This window comes from Panthera tigris, chromosome C1 (assembly GCF_018350195.1).
Source record: "Panthera tigris isolate Pti1 chromosome C1, P.tigris_Pti1_mat1.1, whole genome shotgun sequence".
Classification (NCBI taxonomy): Eukaryota; Metazoa; Chordata; class Mammalia; order Carnivora; family Felidae; genus Panthera; species Panthera tigris.
In genome coordinates, this window is record NC_056667.1 from 50,328,091 (window position 1) to 50,345,853 (window position 17,763).

The 17,763-nt window shown below is 38.9% G+C and overlaps 1 protein-coding gene across 1 annotated transcript in view; it reads left to right on the top strand.

Moving 5' to 3' along the window:
- Positions 1–17,763, top strand: part of PATJ (PATJ crumbs cell polarity complex component) — a 362,131-nt gene that overhangs the window by 195,071 nt on the left and 149,297 nt on the right. The gene's annotated exons all lie outside the window — the stretch shown is intronic.

The following is a 17,763-nucleotide window of genomic DNA, read 5'->3' on the forward strand; positions in this document are numbered from 1 at the left end:
TGACTCAGTTCAGTGTCTGACTTCAGCGCAGGTCATGATCTCATGAGTTCGAGCCCCGCATCAGGTTCTGTGCTGACAACTCAAAGCCTGGAGCCTGCTTCAGATTCTGTGCCTCCCTCTCTTTCTGCCCCTACCCCACTTGTGTTCTGTCTGTCTGTCTGTCTCTCTCTCTCTCTCTTTCTCTCTCTCTCTCTCTCTCTCTCTTTTTTCTCTTTTTCACTGGAGAGTGCACTAGTGGGGGAGGGGCAGAGCGAGAAGGAGAGAGAGAATCCCAAGCAGGCGGTGCACTGATCTCACAAACTATGAGATCATGACCTGAGCTGAAATCAAGAGTCCCACACTTAACCAATTGAGCCCCCCACTGCACCCCTACAACACTTAAATTCTTTCTTAAGAGTTGAACTTTCTCATCAAGGAATGATGCCTTGAATACACATTCAGTACCTGCTTTCCATAAGATTAACTTGACTATACGTTAGAAAAAAGATGAGCAGGGGCGCCTGGGTGGCTCAGTTGGTTTAACTTAGGCTCAGGTCATGATCTCGCAGTTCGTGGGTTCAAGCCCCTTCCCACCCACCCCCGCCTGGCCCTTCCCCATCTCAGTGGGCTCTGTGCTGACAGCTCAGAGCCTGGAGCCTGCCTCAGATTCTGTCTCCCTCTCTCTATGCCCCTCCTCTGCTTGCGCTTTTTCTCTCTCTCAAAAATAAAGATTAAAAAAAAAAAAAAATGACCAGAGTGCTAGATACAGTTTTATATTGCCTTTAAAGAAATATGTGGTTTATAATTTATAAAAGAGACAGTGATTTATGTTAAAATATCAACTCCACCTTCTACTAGCTAATATTCTTGGGCAGTTCACCTAATCCCTCCCAGCCTCAATGTTTCTTATTTCTAGAAAGGACTGTTGAAATACTAAATGAGATCATTTATTTGAAGGTAACTGTCGCTGAAAAGGCAGCATCTGTTATTGTTATAAATCTGAGTTCAGAATTGCCCATTGGAGATTTTAGATTAGTCTCCAAAAGACATTTCCTTGCTCACTTTCCTCCGCTGCTGTTACTTTTGCTTTTCTGTTTTGCTTGCTCGTTCCTCTCAGTCCCTTCCTCTCTCATTTATCTTTTCTTTTATCTTGGGAGAAAGCAATTGTTCGCTGATGTGCAAGATCCTGTCCAGGTTCTGACTGTCAGCTTCTTTCAGTGTGTGATCAGTCTAAAGATGAGACATAAATGAGAACAGACTGGCTACGATGCCTGAAATAATTCCTTTTTCATGTTATCATCTTGACTGCCTGAAAAAAAGCCAAAAAGATATTAAAGCCCAAGGGATAAAGAATTAAACGGTGAAAGGTTCCAACAGCAGAGAGAAAACAAGTGTCTGTTCCTCCGTGGGAAGTACATGAAAGAGAAATGTTGCCAGATTGTTTTGACAGTCTTTGGTATCTTTTCTTTGTCTTTATTATAATCGTCTTAGCTGCCAGCTTTTTAGAACCCAATCTTTTGGCATGTCGAAGTGTCTCCTTCCCCACACTCACTTGTCATTTAGGTACGTGCAGAGCTAGATCACAGTATGATCTTCAATACATTCTCAAGGGGTAACTTCTTTTAGTAGGTTCAGTTATTCACTCATTTGTCTGTTTATTGTGATGAAAAACTATTGTGAATAAGGCTGCTCTGAACATGGATGTGCAAATATTTTCAAGACTCTACTTTCAGTTCTTCTGGATATATACCCATACATAGGATCACTGGATCATATGGTAGTTCTTTCTAAAATTTTTTTTGAGGAACCTTCATACCATTTTCCACAGTGGCTTCATCATTTTACAGTCCCACCAACAGTGCACAAGGATTCCAACTTCAACACCCCTTCAACACCAACTTCAACTTCAATTCCCCACCAACGCTGCTTATTTGTGATAGTAGCCATCCAAATGGGAAGGAGGTACTATGTGATTTTGATTTTTTGTTTCTCTGATGATTAGTGATGTTGAGCATCTTTTCATATGCTTGCTGGCCATTCATATGTTGTCTTTGGGAAAACGATGATTCAAGTGCTTTGTCTATTTTTTATATTAGGTTATTTAATTTTTTGTTGTAGAGTTGTAGGATTTCTTTGCATATTCTGGATGTTAACTCCTTATCATATATATGATTCGCAAATATTTTTTCCCATTCCATAGGTTGCCTTTTCATTCCATTGATTGTGTCTTTCTGATGGAAAAAAGTTTTTAAGTTTAATGTAGTCTCCTTGGTCTATTTTTGCTTTTGTTGCCTTTGGTGTCATATCCAAGAAATCATGGCTGAATCTGAAGTCATGAAGCTTTTCCCCTGTGTTTTCTTCTAGGAAGTTTATAGTTTTTTTATAACATAATTTTCATTTACTTATTTATTTTTTAGACTTGATTTTTTGGAATAGTTTTAGGTTCACAGCAAAATTGAGCAGAAAGTATATAGAGTTTCCATAGATCTCCTGCCAGTACTCCTCTCCCCAATTCTGACCCCCATCCCACAGTTTCCCCCAATATCAACATCCTATACCAGGATCCTGTACAACATTTGTTATAATTGATGAGCCTTCACTAACACATTATTATCACTCAAAACCCATCATTTACACTAGGGTTCATTCTTGGTGTTTTACATTCTATGGGTTTTGACAAATGTATAATCGTATGTATCCATATATAGTATCATACAGAATAGTTTCCCTGCCCTAAAAACTCTGTGTTCCACCTACTCATCTCTCCTTTGCCCAAGGAGTTAACTTTTAGCCAAGAAAATTTTGAACTGTTCAGAAGATACCACCATCCAAGCATTCAGTGTTCAAATTGCAGGACTATAAGTTATCTCTGAGATTTTTCACTCACCTGATTTAGTTGTCATTTGAAGTAGAAATTTAATCAGGATGGTGTTCCCTTACTCTCAGTAAATCTTTATTTTAAAAAAAACTTCAAAACCAAAAACTATTTAAGACGATTGCCAGCTCATTTACATTCTTTTAGAGCATGACTGTTTTTAACATAATTTCACAAGTACTTCTAATCTAATCATTTTAAAAATCCTGTAAGATGCTTAAGGCAGGCAAGATTATTTTCATTTAACCCATGACCCATTCAGAGACTGGACTAAGGCAAATGATTTGCCCAAGATTTAATGGCTAGAAAGTAGAGTCCAGGATCGTAACCAGTTCTCTCCACTGTACCAACCAGCTTCCCATTGGACTTGGAAACATATGTGAATATGCCATCAGCCTATTGCAGCCATAAAGGAGATCTGTCCCGTGACTGGTTTCTTTGCCTAAGCTCTGTTTATAACATCACGGAATCTCACATGCTCTGGGATGAAACTGTTAAACAAGTTTTATTATTGTTTAATATTATTTGAACAAAATTAATTATGTTTAATCATATTATGGCAAATTATAGAATTAGTGTTCTTCTTTCTTATAAAACTGTTGAAAAAGTCTCATGGGATATTTTCTTGTCCTATTTAAAAATCAAATGTACCATGCAACCTCATGCTTGGTACCCAAATTCTCGTAGCCTGTTTCCTCATTTTTTAAATAAAAATGATAATTTTAAAAAGCAGTGCAATGTAATTAAGGCTGGTTTATGTGGTACTTTAAGGAGCTCTCCAACTGCAAAAGAGAAGGAGGGAAAGTTTTGTCTGGAAAGCTTCTCTATGCTAGGCATTAAGCTAAACATTTTAGTGTATTCTTTAGTGCTGTCTTCTCAAATTCCTAGGATAAGAAAGGTTATCTTATTTTAAATTTGGGAATGTGAGGCTAAGGAACTTGCAGGAGGTCAAACAGTTAAAATGCAGCATTGATGGAATTGGAACAGTAGTACTTTCTGACTTAAGGATGTGCCTTTTGAAGCTCTTTCTTGACTCTAAACTTCTCGCACTAGTTTTTCTGAGTCTGGTTAACATACCTGAAAGATTGTGTTTCTAATGAAGATGAAACATCTTAATTACTCCGAGAAGATGTTCTTCTCAGTTTAGAGTCCTTTATTATAATTTAATTCTTAGGGAAGATATAACTGTATTAATTAGAAATTTTGATTAAGTTAACCCGTTTATTGATACCAATTCAGATAACAAAGGATTTGTAAACTTTTGTTTCCGTAATTTATTCATATATTTATGCTATGCCTGCTTTGGGCCAAAAGCTCTACCTATGCAAAAGAGGCAGTTTCTTCTCTCATAATAGCGGGGAAACATAACAAATAAACACCTAAAGATGACTACACAAAATACTGTCAGATCTCAGCTAGAATTCTACTTCTTCCCTAAACCTTGCTCTGATGGTTATTGGAACCAATAATGTATGCACATGGCCCTGGGTGAACAAAGCCAGATGGTTTCCTAAGCAGGAATGCAGAGGGAGGTTTGCTTCCAAAGAATCAGTCACTAAGGGGACCAGGTGAACTTGGAAAATACCGTGTTATATTCCTTTTTCTACATTCTACGGTTCCCTTTAATTATTGCAAACTGCCACTTTTTTCCCCCTCCAGAAAATATAATTAAACACCTTAATGCTGTCAGTGCCTCTGCTGATTTCCTGATCTGTTGCCAGTGTGGGGCTTTTGTTGAGCATTACTGCATGACTGGGTAATGACCAGGGAGCAAAATCACAACTGCAACACAGTTCTACCACACTATAACCATAATGAGCTTGCGACTCAGTGCTTTTATAGTGATTAAAGAACCATATTATGTGTTCTCTTGATATTTAAAATGTACAACAACGGATTGTTAAGAGTGTTTTTAAAGTTGCATTTGGCTTTTCTCGGTGCTGTCTTCAAAATCAACATGTTTTTGGTCTCTCTCAAGACTTAGTAAAAATCTGAAGTCACTAATAATCAAATCCTTTTTTATACCTTGTTTTCAGTCCTCTCTAAGGGCCACAAAAGCGTTTTGAGCTTGGAGAGGAATTTATCTTAGGTTTTTGGACAGTATTTTTTAATGTGTATAACAATTACATACAGATCTTAAAAAAAAAAAATTGGTGACCCCTTGTCTGCATCCTAAGATTTAGATTTTGTAGATATGACATGGAGCCCAGACAAGTGTGTTGTTATTTTTTTTTAACGTGTCTTTATTTTTGAGAGAGAGAAAGAGCACAAGCAGGGGAGGGGCAGAGAACGAGGGAGAGAGAATCCCAAGCAGGCTTTGCACTGTCAGCGCAGAGCCCAACACGGGGCTCGATCTCATGAACCCTGAGAGCATGACCTGAGCCGAAATCAAGAGTCAGACGCTTAACCAACTGAGCCACTTAGGTGCCCCAAGTGTGTTTTGTATAGAACTACTTAGCTGATCTGTGGACCACACTTGGGGAAACACTGGTGTAGGTGTGATGGTGCCGTTACAGAAAGCCTCAGTGGATATATTCATCAAGACTGATTACGTGAGCCTTTGTGTTTGAGCATAGGTGCAAATATGATCTTCCCTAATTAGGATGGATAAACTTTGTGTGTACTAAACTAATTTCATTTCTTATTGTACACCTAAAGGTGGTCAAGGAACTTCTACTTTGTAGATAGATTATTTGCTGATTGCACGTCCCCACTGAATGATTGCCTGACCCCACATCCCTTGTCATCAGAGGGATTTGGCAGAGCGATCAGTCTTCTTACGGCACGACATAAAAAAGCAATGGGGGTAAGGTTTATGAAAGTGAGACGTGTAAGTAGCACACCTCTAACCTCACTTTGGACTGGGTGTAATTGCCCCAATTATCTGAGCCTTAGGATAGTGAAACTAATCAGTGAGGACTTGTGGATTCTGTTCCCGGTTTTGCCATTGGTTTGTGATTAACTTCAATGATCCTTGGTATCCTTGGTTGTGGATGCTCTGGACTGGTTTCCTTCTCCAAACTAAATGTGATTCTTAACCATTTAGGTACTGGTTACAGAAGTTGAATCTTTGTTGTTATGTGACTGGAAGATCCCAATCTTAATTGGGATTTCTTATGCTTTTGATAGAACCTAATTCAACCTTTATTCCTTTATCTTTTAATTCACCCTTCTTAGATCCTTAGTGAGTAACACAGTGCCTGGCCCAGAGCAAGCATTTGATGTTTTTCTTAATGAATAGATGGAGTCAGCTGTTAACTCCTTTCTTTGACTCTTTGAGTTCCATTTTCTATTTCAGTCGACACCTAAACCCAGTTTGCAGTCAAATGCTCTACCACTGAGCTATACCCACTAAACCCAGTTTGTATGTATTTCCTCTTGGGTGGATAGTAATGACATGATCAGGCTCCCTACCCTTCTCCCCTGAGCACTCACACAGTTGGGTGCAAATTCATTTTCAGACACTGTGTAAAGTGTTTCACCTGGCTTTGTTTTACCAGGAGAAGTTCTGGGCTTACCTCCCCTTCATCCTGGAGCTCCAGGCTCAATTCAGCAGCTCTCTGTTATTGATACCCAAAACCAGCCCATTCAAACTAAATTGTCTCCTCCTCATGCTTCACTCAACTCCTGGTCTCTAAGGATCAGTTTCCTTGTTCCCCTTCCTGTTCCGCTTCCTCTCCCCCTTCCTTTACCTCAGACAGCCAAAGAGTTCACAAGCCTTCTTGGTTTTGTGTATCACTTTACTACCACCACATGCCAGCTTTACCTCTATTTTTTTCCATCCTTCTATTTGTATGGTCTTCCTCTTGATCTTCCTATTTCCTCAGCTCCCCTCCTCGAGTCACCCTGTGTGTGCTCCCAAACTAAACTTCCAAAGACTGGGCCCTGGGGATTGCTGATATGTGTTCCGTGTCTCCCACCAAATCATAAATTCCAAAAGGACTAAGACAGGTTTTAGACTTCCCTTCTGCCACTCTCTCAGACGTGAACACAGCGCACATCTTTATTTTCCTTTTGTGGTTGGTAAGTACATGGGATTGGGAGTGAGGCCGACCCGAATCTGAACCCCAGGTCCACCAATTACTAAATGCAAGTTTGGGCGAGTTTCATAACCTCAGTGAGCCTCAGTTTCATCATCTGTAACGACGGGATGATTATACCTTATAGGATTGTTAGGAAGGCTTTTATTATTATTATTTTTATGTTTCAAGTTTTTATTTAAATTCTAGTTAGCTAACAGATAGTGTAATATTGGTTTCAGGAGTAGAATTTAGTGATTCATCACTTGCATATAATACCTAATGCACATCACAACAAGTGCCCTCCTTAATGCCCATCATTCATTTATCCCATCTTCCCACCCACCTTCCTTCAACCCTTAGTTCTCTAGAGAGTTGAGTCACTTAAGGTTTCTTTTAGTTGTGAAAATTTTCAAACATTTGCAAACATAAATAGAAAAGCCTATTATTTCCTATACATTTTCCCCCAGATTCAATAATTAACAAGGTTTTACTGTATCAGTTTCACTTCTCCCTTATTTTTCTTTACTGAAGTAGTTTAAAGCCATTTCCCAGACATCATGTAATTTCATCCTTACATATGCATCTCTAGAAAAGCAGCTATAATACCATTAATGTACCTAATAATAATTTTTTGGTTTTATCCAATACACAACCCACAGTCAAATTTTTTTATTGTATCAAAATGGATTTTTATAGTTGGTTTGTTCAAATCAGAATTCAAATAAGGTCCTCACATTATTTTGATAAGGCTTTTTCTAAAAAAGTAAATTTACTGGAAAATAAACAGAAAACTGTACCACAGTTTGAATTTTCACCCACCATCCAGGTCACAAAAATAGAAAATTACTACCACCCAGAAGTTACTTTGTGTTTCTCTGATTCACTGTATCTTCCCTTTTCCCCAAATGTCAACACTGTCCTGACTTCTAAAACCATAGATTAGCTTTGTATGTTTTTGAACTTGATAAAAATGGAATCAGGTGCATACACTTTTCTGTGTTGGTTTGTTTCCCCCCAACAGTATGCCTCTAATATCCAACCAAACATGTTGCATGTAGTAATACTTGTTTTCATTGTTGAATAAAGTTCCGTTGTTTGAATATGCCACAATTTATTTATCCATTCTGCTGTAAATGGACTTGTTAAAGATTATATTTCATAATACCGAATATACCAAGGAATGAGCACAGTGTCTAACAGTGAAAGTTCGGTGTATTTTGTTTAAAGTTTGCTCGTTGCATGTGGACTTGATTGGATTTTGATTCATCTAATGGAAAATTTTAGATTTTCATTATGAGTTGAAGTTTTGTTTTGTTTTGTTTTTCCTTCCTACTCTTGAGGAAGTAGTCCTAATGATTCTTGTTCTAATTGACTGCCTGAATTTTGTCACTTTAGATTTGTGGTTGATTTTCTTTTCCATTCTTAATATCTTATGCTTTTTGAATTTTTGTGACTAAAAGGAATGAAATTATTTGATTTCTCTGTTTGCTTCTGAATTCTTTAAGTAAGTCTTTGTGTTTAATTCTGGTCCTGACTTTCACCTGAGATCATGGACTCTGGAGTCAGAGTCACTGATTTCAAATCCCCATTTTACCCTTCAGTAACTGTATTACTGTGCACTCCCTGTCCTGTCTGTGCCTTAGTTTTCTCATCTGTAAAGTTGGAGAGAATACCTATCTCATAGAGTTTTCATAAAGATTAAGTGAGCTCAACAGAATGAAGTAAACAATATCCAACTATTATTATTATACTCATGTTTGTGTGCTTCAGTTACTAATTTCTACTTATAGGTCCATAGGATCTTATCAAATTTATATACTGGCAAGAACATCTACAACATTTAAGAGAGGAATTTACTTGTTGTTATGTCAAGTATAGTTTCTTTACATTGACTTATTTTCATTATTTCCTCTCTTTGGTCTAGACTTTCACTTGAGATTTGCTCCTTTTTGCTGAAGTGCATATGCTGTTTTTTATCGTTAGTTATGATTTTCTTTTCATACGTTTTTATTTCTCAAATCTGAATTAAAAGTTGGTTACTGCATAAGAAAATTAAGTTTATTATTACCTGCTTATCTAAAAGTGGGATCCTTGTATTTAATATATAAGAAAATGTATTTAAATATTTTCTCTGCATTATCCTTTGTTATTTAGAAACAGACCAGGTAGCTAAATGCTTCTGAAACTGTATCAGGTCATTATTCTGGTGTATTGAACATTTTCTATTAAAATACTGGACAGCGACTTGAATTAAGTTTGTTTCTTGGGAGAAAGGCTCTGTTACTTAGCAACACCTGATATCCTAGGATGATAGGAAAATACCCTGAGACCACCTTGGAGAAATCTTATTGGCTTTCTTGGACAAGGAAAAGGCACTGATGCTTTGATATAGAATTATGAGCAACTTGGGATTCCTTTCTTCAGATAACATTGTCATGGGGCTAGAAAATCCATGTTTAAAACAAGCGTGACTGTTCGGCTGAGTAGAAAAGACTGTTCTCTCTCCAGTTATTCTAGGCTGATATTCATTAAGGGTTACTTAAGTAAAGCCTGCTGCCAAAGAAGTATGTTCCTTGTATCCGAATGTGATCTGTATTTAGAAACGGAAGGGCATCTAGGTTTTTTGGGATAGAAACTACTACCACTTGACTAACATATTGTGAAAATCAATGAAAGTCAGTATAAAGACTGGCTATTTATCACAAATAGTTCCAGAAAATACAGGTAATGGGTACAGTAAGATCCTGGATCATTAGAAACATTTCTAATATTTTGGTGCTGAAAGCTGGTACTTACATAATCGATTGGGGAGCGGGGGGTGTGTGCTTGTATACAGGAAACAAAGTATGGGTTCTTTTTTCTTAAGTTTAGGGGAGAACCCCATTGGGTGCAAAGAAAATAATATGCTTTACCCCACATCTTTAATTGTATTTCTCGAAATTGATAAAAGATTTCAGAAAACCACTCTCTATACATTTTCTTCCTACTTATCCCCTTCTTCAGTCACTGGTTACCCTGGAAACGACTCCCAGCAGCCCCCAAAGCAAATGCCAGGCGGTGTGGGTTTCCCCTGCGGTGGAGCCACATGCCTGACACTGCAGAATGGTTTGTGCCGAATCATCCAGAGGAGCTCGACTACAATTTCTCAGATTCTGAATAAACCAGCTGGCATGCAGTGTCTTGATTTTTCAGAGACACTGAAAGGGTTCAGATCTGCTTTTCCCGCAAAGGCTAACTTTGTTTCCTTCTCCCCTTTTGAAATTCTAGCTCACCTTTTATTACAGCTATAGATTAGAAACAATTAATAATGGAAGTGGCAGAAAACATCTGAGGTAGGAGAGGAGGGAGGGAGGGAGGCAGACAACCTGGGAGGGGGTGGGGGAGATAGAAGCAGAAAGGCTAAGATTGAGATTCTAAAGAAACCTGTATAGTCAAAGCATTTCTTATTTAATCCTGAGGCGTGATTGTGGAGCCAGAGGTATTCTTCATGTTAGATTAGTCTTGTGAAGGATGTACTCAAGGTTGCCTGAAATTTTGATATCTGTGAACTTTATGACTGACTGTCATGATAACTATAGAAAAAAATTTTGTACTGCATGGGAGATAAATCATGTTATTCACAGACCTTAGCTGCCCATGAGAATCATCTAAGGACCTTGTAACAAAGAGAATTTATTCCATTACTAAACTTCAACTCATTGGTTCAGAATCTTGGCTGGGGGAGCCCAGTCGTGATTCTGTTTTATAGACTCTGATGGTGATTTTTAGGTAGCCAGCCTAGCAAATATAAGGAGTCTAGGCCTGGGAACCATTATTTGAGCTCTTACAAGGGGATCCTCTTATTACTCAAAATTCTGCCAGTCTAGGGGCTCCTCGATGGCTCAGTCGGTTAAATATCCAACTCTTGATTTCAGCTCAGGTCATGATCTCGCAGTTTGTGGGATTGAGCCCTGGGTCAGACTTTGTGCTGACAGCTTGGAGCCAGCTTGGGATTCTCTCTCCCTCTTTCTGCCCCTCCCCCTCTCATTCATTCTCTCTCTCTCTCTCTCTCTCTTTCTCTCTCTCTCTAAAACAAATAAACATTAAAAGAAAATTCTGTCAGCCTAAGAGATAGCTGTGAGTTGGTGTGATAAAGACAGCACAGCACTTGACTCAGCAGACCTGGCCCAAACACGGACTAAATGGCTTTACCTCTCTGTCAGTCCACTCGTGCAAATGGAGGTGTTTACAAAAGCGTGGGAAGGATTCATTCATATTCTCTCTCTCTCTCTCTCTCTCTCTCTCTCTCTCTCTCACTCTCTCTCTCTAAAACAAATAAACATTAAAAGAAAATTCTGTCAGCCTAAGAGATAGCTGTGAGTTGGTGTGATAAAGACAGCACAGCACTTGACTCAGCAGACCTGGCCCAAACACGGACTAAATGGCTTTACCTCTCTGTCAGTCCACTCGTGCAAATGGAGGTGTTTACAAAAGCGTGGGAAGGATTCATTGACATAGTAACCTATGAGATGTTTCTTTCATATAAGGAGGAATCATGAAGATTATAGTTTCTTTAACTGAGGGACAAATCTGAACTAATTCTTTTTTTTTTTTTTTTTTTTTTTTTTTTTTTAGTTTATTTATTTTGAGAGTCGGGCTCTGCTGACAGCACAGAGCCTGACGCAGGGCTCAACCTTATGAACCATGAGATAATGACCTGAGCCAAAATCAGGAGTCCTACACTTAACCGACTGAGCCACCCAGGCGCATCTAGCACACCATTGGAAAGCCACCTCAGTGGCCTACGTAGCATGGGACTAACACCTGATCCAGTGGTGTTACTCCTCTGCACCTGCAGAAGTTGTCCTGACAGCTCCTCAATAGGAGTAACTCAGGGAAAAGAAGCTGAGGGAGAGGGATGCTAACCCCTTCTAGTGATTCCCATTGAGTTCTGTGTGACCACTTCCTTTGTGTCCTCAGGGAGGGGGGATTGCTTCCTGTCACAAATCTCTATTTTCTTCAAGATAGACAAATGTAAAGAAAAGTAGCTTTGTCACCCACTTAAGACCAACTTAAAACCTCAACATAGCTAAATCATGGAATAAAGTCCTGGTTGTATTTTCTCCTGGCAGTATTTGGACCCTGTATCCCCAGGAGTTTTATGCTAACATCCATTTTCAAGGCGACAACCCCACTTTACAAATAAGAAATCTGCTGTTCATGAAGGCTCAGTAATTGGTAGAACCAGGGATGTTAAGTGCTTCTGCTAGGATTGACTAAATTCTGACCCCTTAGCCCCTGTTCTTCCTATTCTGCCACAAGAATGTGTTGATAGAGATGCACCATTTGTAGCAGTTAATTTGAGTTGTTCACCAGCTGTGATGGAACCATATTTAGCAATGGAGGGTCCCTCTTATCATTAATCATTTCCATGTCTAAGTACTTGAACATATAGTTAATGGCCATGAAGGTTAATTTTTTTCTCTGAAGGTTGAACAAGTCAGACAAGTTTTGAACCTGGAGGTCTTTTCATATTAATACAACACTGAGGCTTTTCTGAGCATCTTTCCTTTTTTATTGCCCGGGGCCAGAGAATTGCATTAAATATATAATCTTCATAGCATGTTACCATCATTGGTCTGCTGGGGGTCCCTGACTGGTTTTCTTTTCTCCCTTGTATTCCTGTTTTTTTCCACCCACCATAAATAACCATTCCAATGTGTTAAACATGCGCATCTTCATGTATGCACTTCCAAAACCTGTATTGTGTTTTTTTTCTGCAGTAATCTTAAATTACATAAATGGTGTTACCTAGATGGTATTGGCCTATTGTTTTCTTCCCTTTTCATTCAGCACTCTTTGAAAATCTCTCTGTCACTACTTCCTTTTTTTAAATTTTTTTTTAACGTTTTTATTTATTTTTGAGACAGAGAGAGACAGAGCATGAACGGGGAGCGTCAGAGAGAGGGAGACACAGAATGTGAAACAGGCTCCAGGCTCTGAGCCATCAGCACAGAGCCCGACTCGGGGCTTGAACTCACTGACCGCGAGATCATGACCTGAGCCGAAGTCGGCCGCTTAACCGACTGAGCCACCCAGGCGCCCCCTCTCTGTCACTACTTCCAATTAATTGCTTCTACCTGCTGATGGTACACTGTGATGTCCATCTACCACATTTCATCCATCCTCTCTCCCAGTGACGTACACCTCCAGCCCCCCCTACTGTCTCCAACTATTACCTCCAACCCCACTACTCTCTCAAAGAACACCCCCTTAAGACCTGTATAAGAATTCACTAGGATATACATACCCAAGAGTAGAATTGCTGGTTTGTAGAGCATATGTATGCTTAATCTGATTAAGTAGTGTGTCAGACTGCTCTCCAGAAGGCTGCACCATTCGACAGTCCCAACTGCAGCGCATGAGGATTCCCATATCTCCACTAAGGCTTAATGATGCAGCTTTCAGATACTTGCCAGTCTAATAGCAAAAACTGGTATCTCACTCTAATTTGCATGTCCATAATTACTGATGAACTTGAGCATGTCTTTACATTTTGTGAGCATTTTAAGTTTTGTCTTTGGACCCGATTTCTATTGAGGTTACTATCTTTTTCTGCCTTTCTGTATATTAACTCCCTGTTGATTTAAAAAAAAAATTTTTTTAACGTTTATTTATTTTTGAGACAGAGAGACAGAGCACGAACGGGGGAGGGTCAGAGAGAGGGAGACACAGAATCCGAAACAGGCTCCAGGCTCTGAGCTGTCAGCACAGAGCCCGACGCGGGGCTCGAACTCGCAGTCCGTGAGATCATGACCTGAGCCAAAGTCGGCCGCTTAACCGACTGAGCCACCCAGGCGCCCCACTCCCTGTTGATTTTAAATACTACAAATATTTTTTCCTGTTATATTTTCTATTTGTCAGCTTAAGTCCAGAATGTACCTTCTATTCTAGTTTGCCAACAGTTTGGGTTAAAAAAAAAAAATCTTAAATGGATATTGTACCTTCTCAAATGCTTTTTGCCATCTATTAACATAGTTTCTCAGCTTTTCTGCTTTAATTTATCAGTGTGATAATTTCCTTGAAAAAATTCCTGATATTTACCTATTCTTACATTCCTGGAATGCGCCCTTATTCATAATATAGTGTTAGGTTGAATCATAGGAAATTGCTGTTTCTTAGGTCAGAAAATAGTCAAATACTGGCTATATCATAGAGGTTAAATATTTTCAATATATTCTCAACTTATTATTTTTTTAATGTTTGTTTATTTTTGAGAGAGAGACAAACAGAATGTGAGCCGGCGAGAAGGGGCAGAGAGAGAGGGAGACACAGAACCCAAAGCAGGATCCAGGCCCTGAGCTGTCAGCACAGAACCCGACACAGGGCTCACTCACAAACTATGAGATCATGACCTGAGTCAAAAGCAGACGCTCAACTGACTGAGCCACCCAGGAGCCCCTCAAATCATTTTTTTTTTAATATTTTTACATCTTATGACCTTAAGTTAAATAAGACTGTACTTTCCTTTTCTCGATTTGTCTCTATTTTTGGGATGAGAATCAGGATTATACCTGCCTCAAAATATGAAGTGGATAACTCCCTGCCCATCCTATGTTCTGGAACAATTTGCATAGATAAAATTCATTAAAACTTGAAATCTGGTAGAATTCAAATGTAAAAATACCTAGAACCATGGGGGATTTTGTTATTTTTTCAAAGAGAATACTCTTGACTAACATTTCAGTTTCTTTAATAATTACTAGTCTATGGCAGTTTTACATTTATTCTTACACTAAATATGGCATTTCAAATTTTGAGAGATGTATCTGTCTTCTAGATTTTAAAGTGTGCCAGCGTTTCATATCAATACACTATTCATAATCTTTTTTTTAATGTTTTTATTTATTTTTGGGAGAAAGAGTACAAGCAAAGGAGGGGCAGAGAGAGAGAGGGAGACACAGAATCTGAAGCAGGCTCCAGGCTCTGAGCTGTCAGCACAGAGCCCAATGCGGGGCTCAAACTCACAAACCATGAGATCATGACCTGAGCTGAAGTCGGATGCTCAACCTACTAAGCCACCCTGGCACCCCCATAATAATTTTATTAATCTATCTGTAGTGATTTCATCCCTTTCTATTGGAAGAATTTCTGTCTGTCTTCAATTTTTTTCCTGATCAGTTTTTACAGTGTTTGTCTTCTTAATGTTTTCAAAGAACTGGGTTTCACTGATCTTTATTATAGTGTTTTTGTTCTGTGGATTATTTGTTTTTGATTGGTGGTGCTCGTTCTATTTTCATTAACACATGCCCTTTATTATTTTCTCTTATTTCTTTGCATTTGGTAGGTAGCTCTTTTTCTAACCTCTTGGGTATACTGTTCTTATTTTCTGAAAAATTATTTAAAATTGTAAATAACCTTCTAAGTGCTGCTTGAGCTGTGTCCCTCAAGTTTGATACCTAGAATTATAATTTGTATTCATTTGTGAGTACTGTATTCCCTCATTTCTGTAATTATTTCCCTTTTAAATCTTGGGATTTTAATAAACATTAATGTATTTCTAAATACCATGGAGTTTTAAAGTTTATTTTTTATTGTTGATTTACAGTTTTTTAAGACGCTGGGGTGGCTCACTTGGTCGAGCATCTGACTCTTAATTGTGGTTCAGGTCGTGATCCCAGGGTCATGGGGTTGAGACCTTTGTTGGACTTTGCTCTAAGGGTGGAGACTGCTTAGGATTCTTCCTCTCCCTCTCTCCCCCTCACTCCCCCTCTCCCCCCCGCCCCGTCCCTCTCCCTGACTTGTGCTCTCTCTCTAAAATAAAATAATTTTTTTTTAATTTATAGTTTTTCATAGTTTTATTGCACTGTGTTCAAAGACACAGCCTATATGATATCGATTCTTTTTGAAGTTTCTTTTATGGCCCAGCACACTGTTTGTGTAACTGTTCTGTGTGTGCCTCCCCAGATGTGTGTATTTTCTGTCAGATGGAGAGCTCTCTTACATGCATTACTTTGAGCTTATGGTGTTGTTAAAGTCTTCAGTATCTTTTTAAAATCATCTTTATGCTTTATTATTTTCTGAAAGGGATGTGTTAAAATTTATGTTCTATTTGGTTTTCTTAGCTGTAGTGGCATTTAACTTTCTTAACCCTGTAACTCCAACAAACAAAGCAGATGAAAGTGTTCAGTGGTCCCGTCGAATCTGAGAGAAGAGATCTTACATCGAGTGTCCTCTCAAGGCCCATCCTCAGGGGACCTCAGGACACCTCTGTAGAATCCCCAGTTGGAATTTCTATAAACCTTGTACTCTGGTTTCTTATCACTCACCCACTAACCCAGAGAATTTTCAGTTCTCAGCCAAATGGGCTCTCACATGCTCCTCCTCACTCCACCTGCAGGTATGCTTCTAAATTTGCTATTCCCCCTACAAGGTTCTTCTCATAACCAAATTCTGTGCCTTACTCAAAATGCTTCTCAAATTCTGCTACTTCCGTGAAATGTCTTCTAGACACGTCAGTTCTTAAAACTCTAAAAGCAACTATTGCTCATGACAATTGAGTATTTATTCACTGACCTAATTCACTAATAAATGAGTATTCAGGACCAGCACCTGTGGTGATTGGAACTTCTATTTAAATAATTGTAGTTGTTGGGACACTTGGTGTCTCAGTCATTTGAGCATTCAACTCAGGTCATGATCCCATAGTCTTGGTATCGAGCCCTGTGTTGGGCTCCGCACTGAGCATGGAGCCTGCTTAAGAGTCTCTCCCTCTGCCCATCTCCCCCACTCATGGTCTCTCTTTTTCTAAAATATAAATAAATAAATAAATAAATAAATAAATAAATAAATAAATAATTTTTTTGGTTTAATATTTGTTGTATTTATTTCCCTCGTTTTGCTGTGTAAGCATCTTGAGGGTAATGCGTGTCCACATCTCTATTCATTAAAATAGTCACCTAGCATCTTGTTCCTGGTAGTTGAGCAACAAACACTTTGAGCTTACTTACTTTAACCTTAATATGACTTTATTTTTTTTCCTATATAGAGGGTGGTTTTGATACATTGCAAGATTTGTATTTTACTGTATTTTGCTAAATGCGTTCTTTATTATTAATAATAAGCTTTATTTGTAAAAGATTCTTTTCTTAAAGTGTTTTCATTTGAGAGAAAGAGAGGAGAGAGGGAGAGAAAGGGAGAGAGAATGTGTGGGAGAGGGGCAGAGAGCTGTGTACTGAGGATCCGAAGTGGGGCTCCGTGCTAACAGCAGAGAGCCCCATGCAGGGGCTCAACTCATGAACCATGAGATCATGACCTGAGCCGAAGTCGGACGCTTAACCAACTGAGCCGCCCAAGTGCCCCAAGATCCTTTTCAAAATCACTGTAAAGCAAGCAGATTTATTCTCTTTTCTAAAATAAGCAGCCATTTATATGGTTAATTCTTTTAATGTGAATTTACATATAAAGTATTTTCAAATTTACTCTCATAAGGCAGTGTTTGTTAAGTCTGGTAAAGTGATCCAATGGGCTAGGCACTTCTCCTCCTCCCCCTTGGCACTAATTATTCGAGTTCAGCTTTGAATTTGTAAGGTTCCTTGTAAGGACAGCAAACCTGAGTCAAGAAGCATTAGACTGAGCAGAGAGAGTTCTGAGATAGTCACAATCTACAAACTGGTTATTCAGCTGATAAGATGATTGTATCACACTGTAGGTATCAACCTTTGAGCTGCAGCAACACATCTGGCCTGAGCTGGTGCTGTATGGAGTACAAGACATGCTTAAAGTGGCATCATCCCCCACCCCAATCTGCTAGTGTGGCTTTGTTGCACATAATCAACACAAAGCCTAACCAGCCAAATCCTAAAATAGGTAATTTAGACCATAAAGTAGAGCAAGGAAAGACAGAAG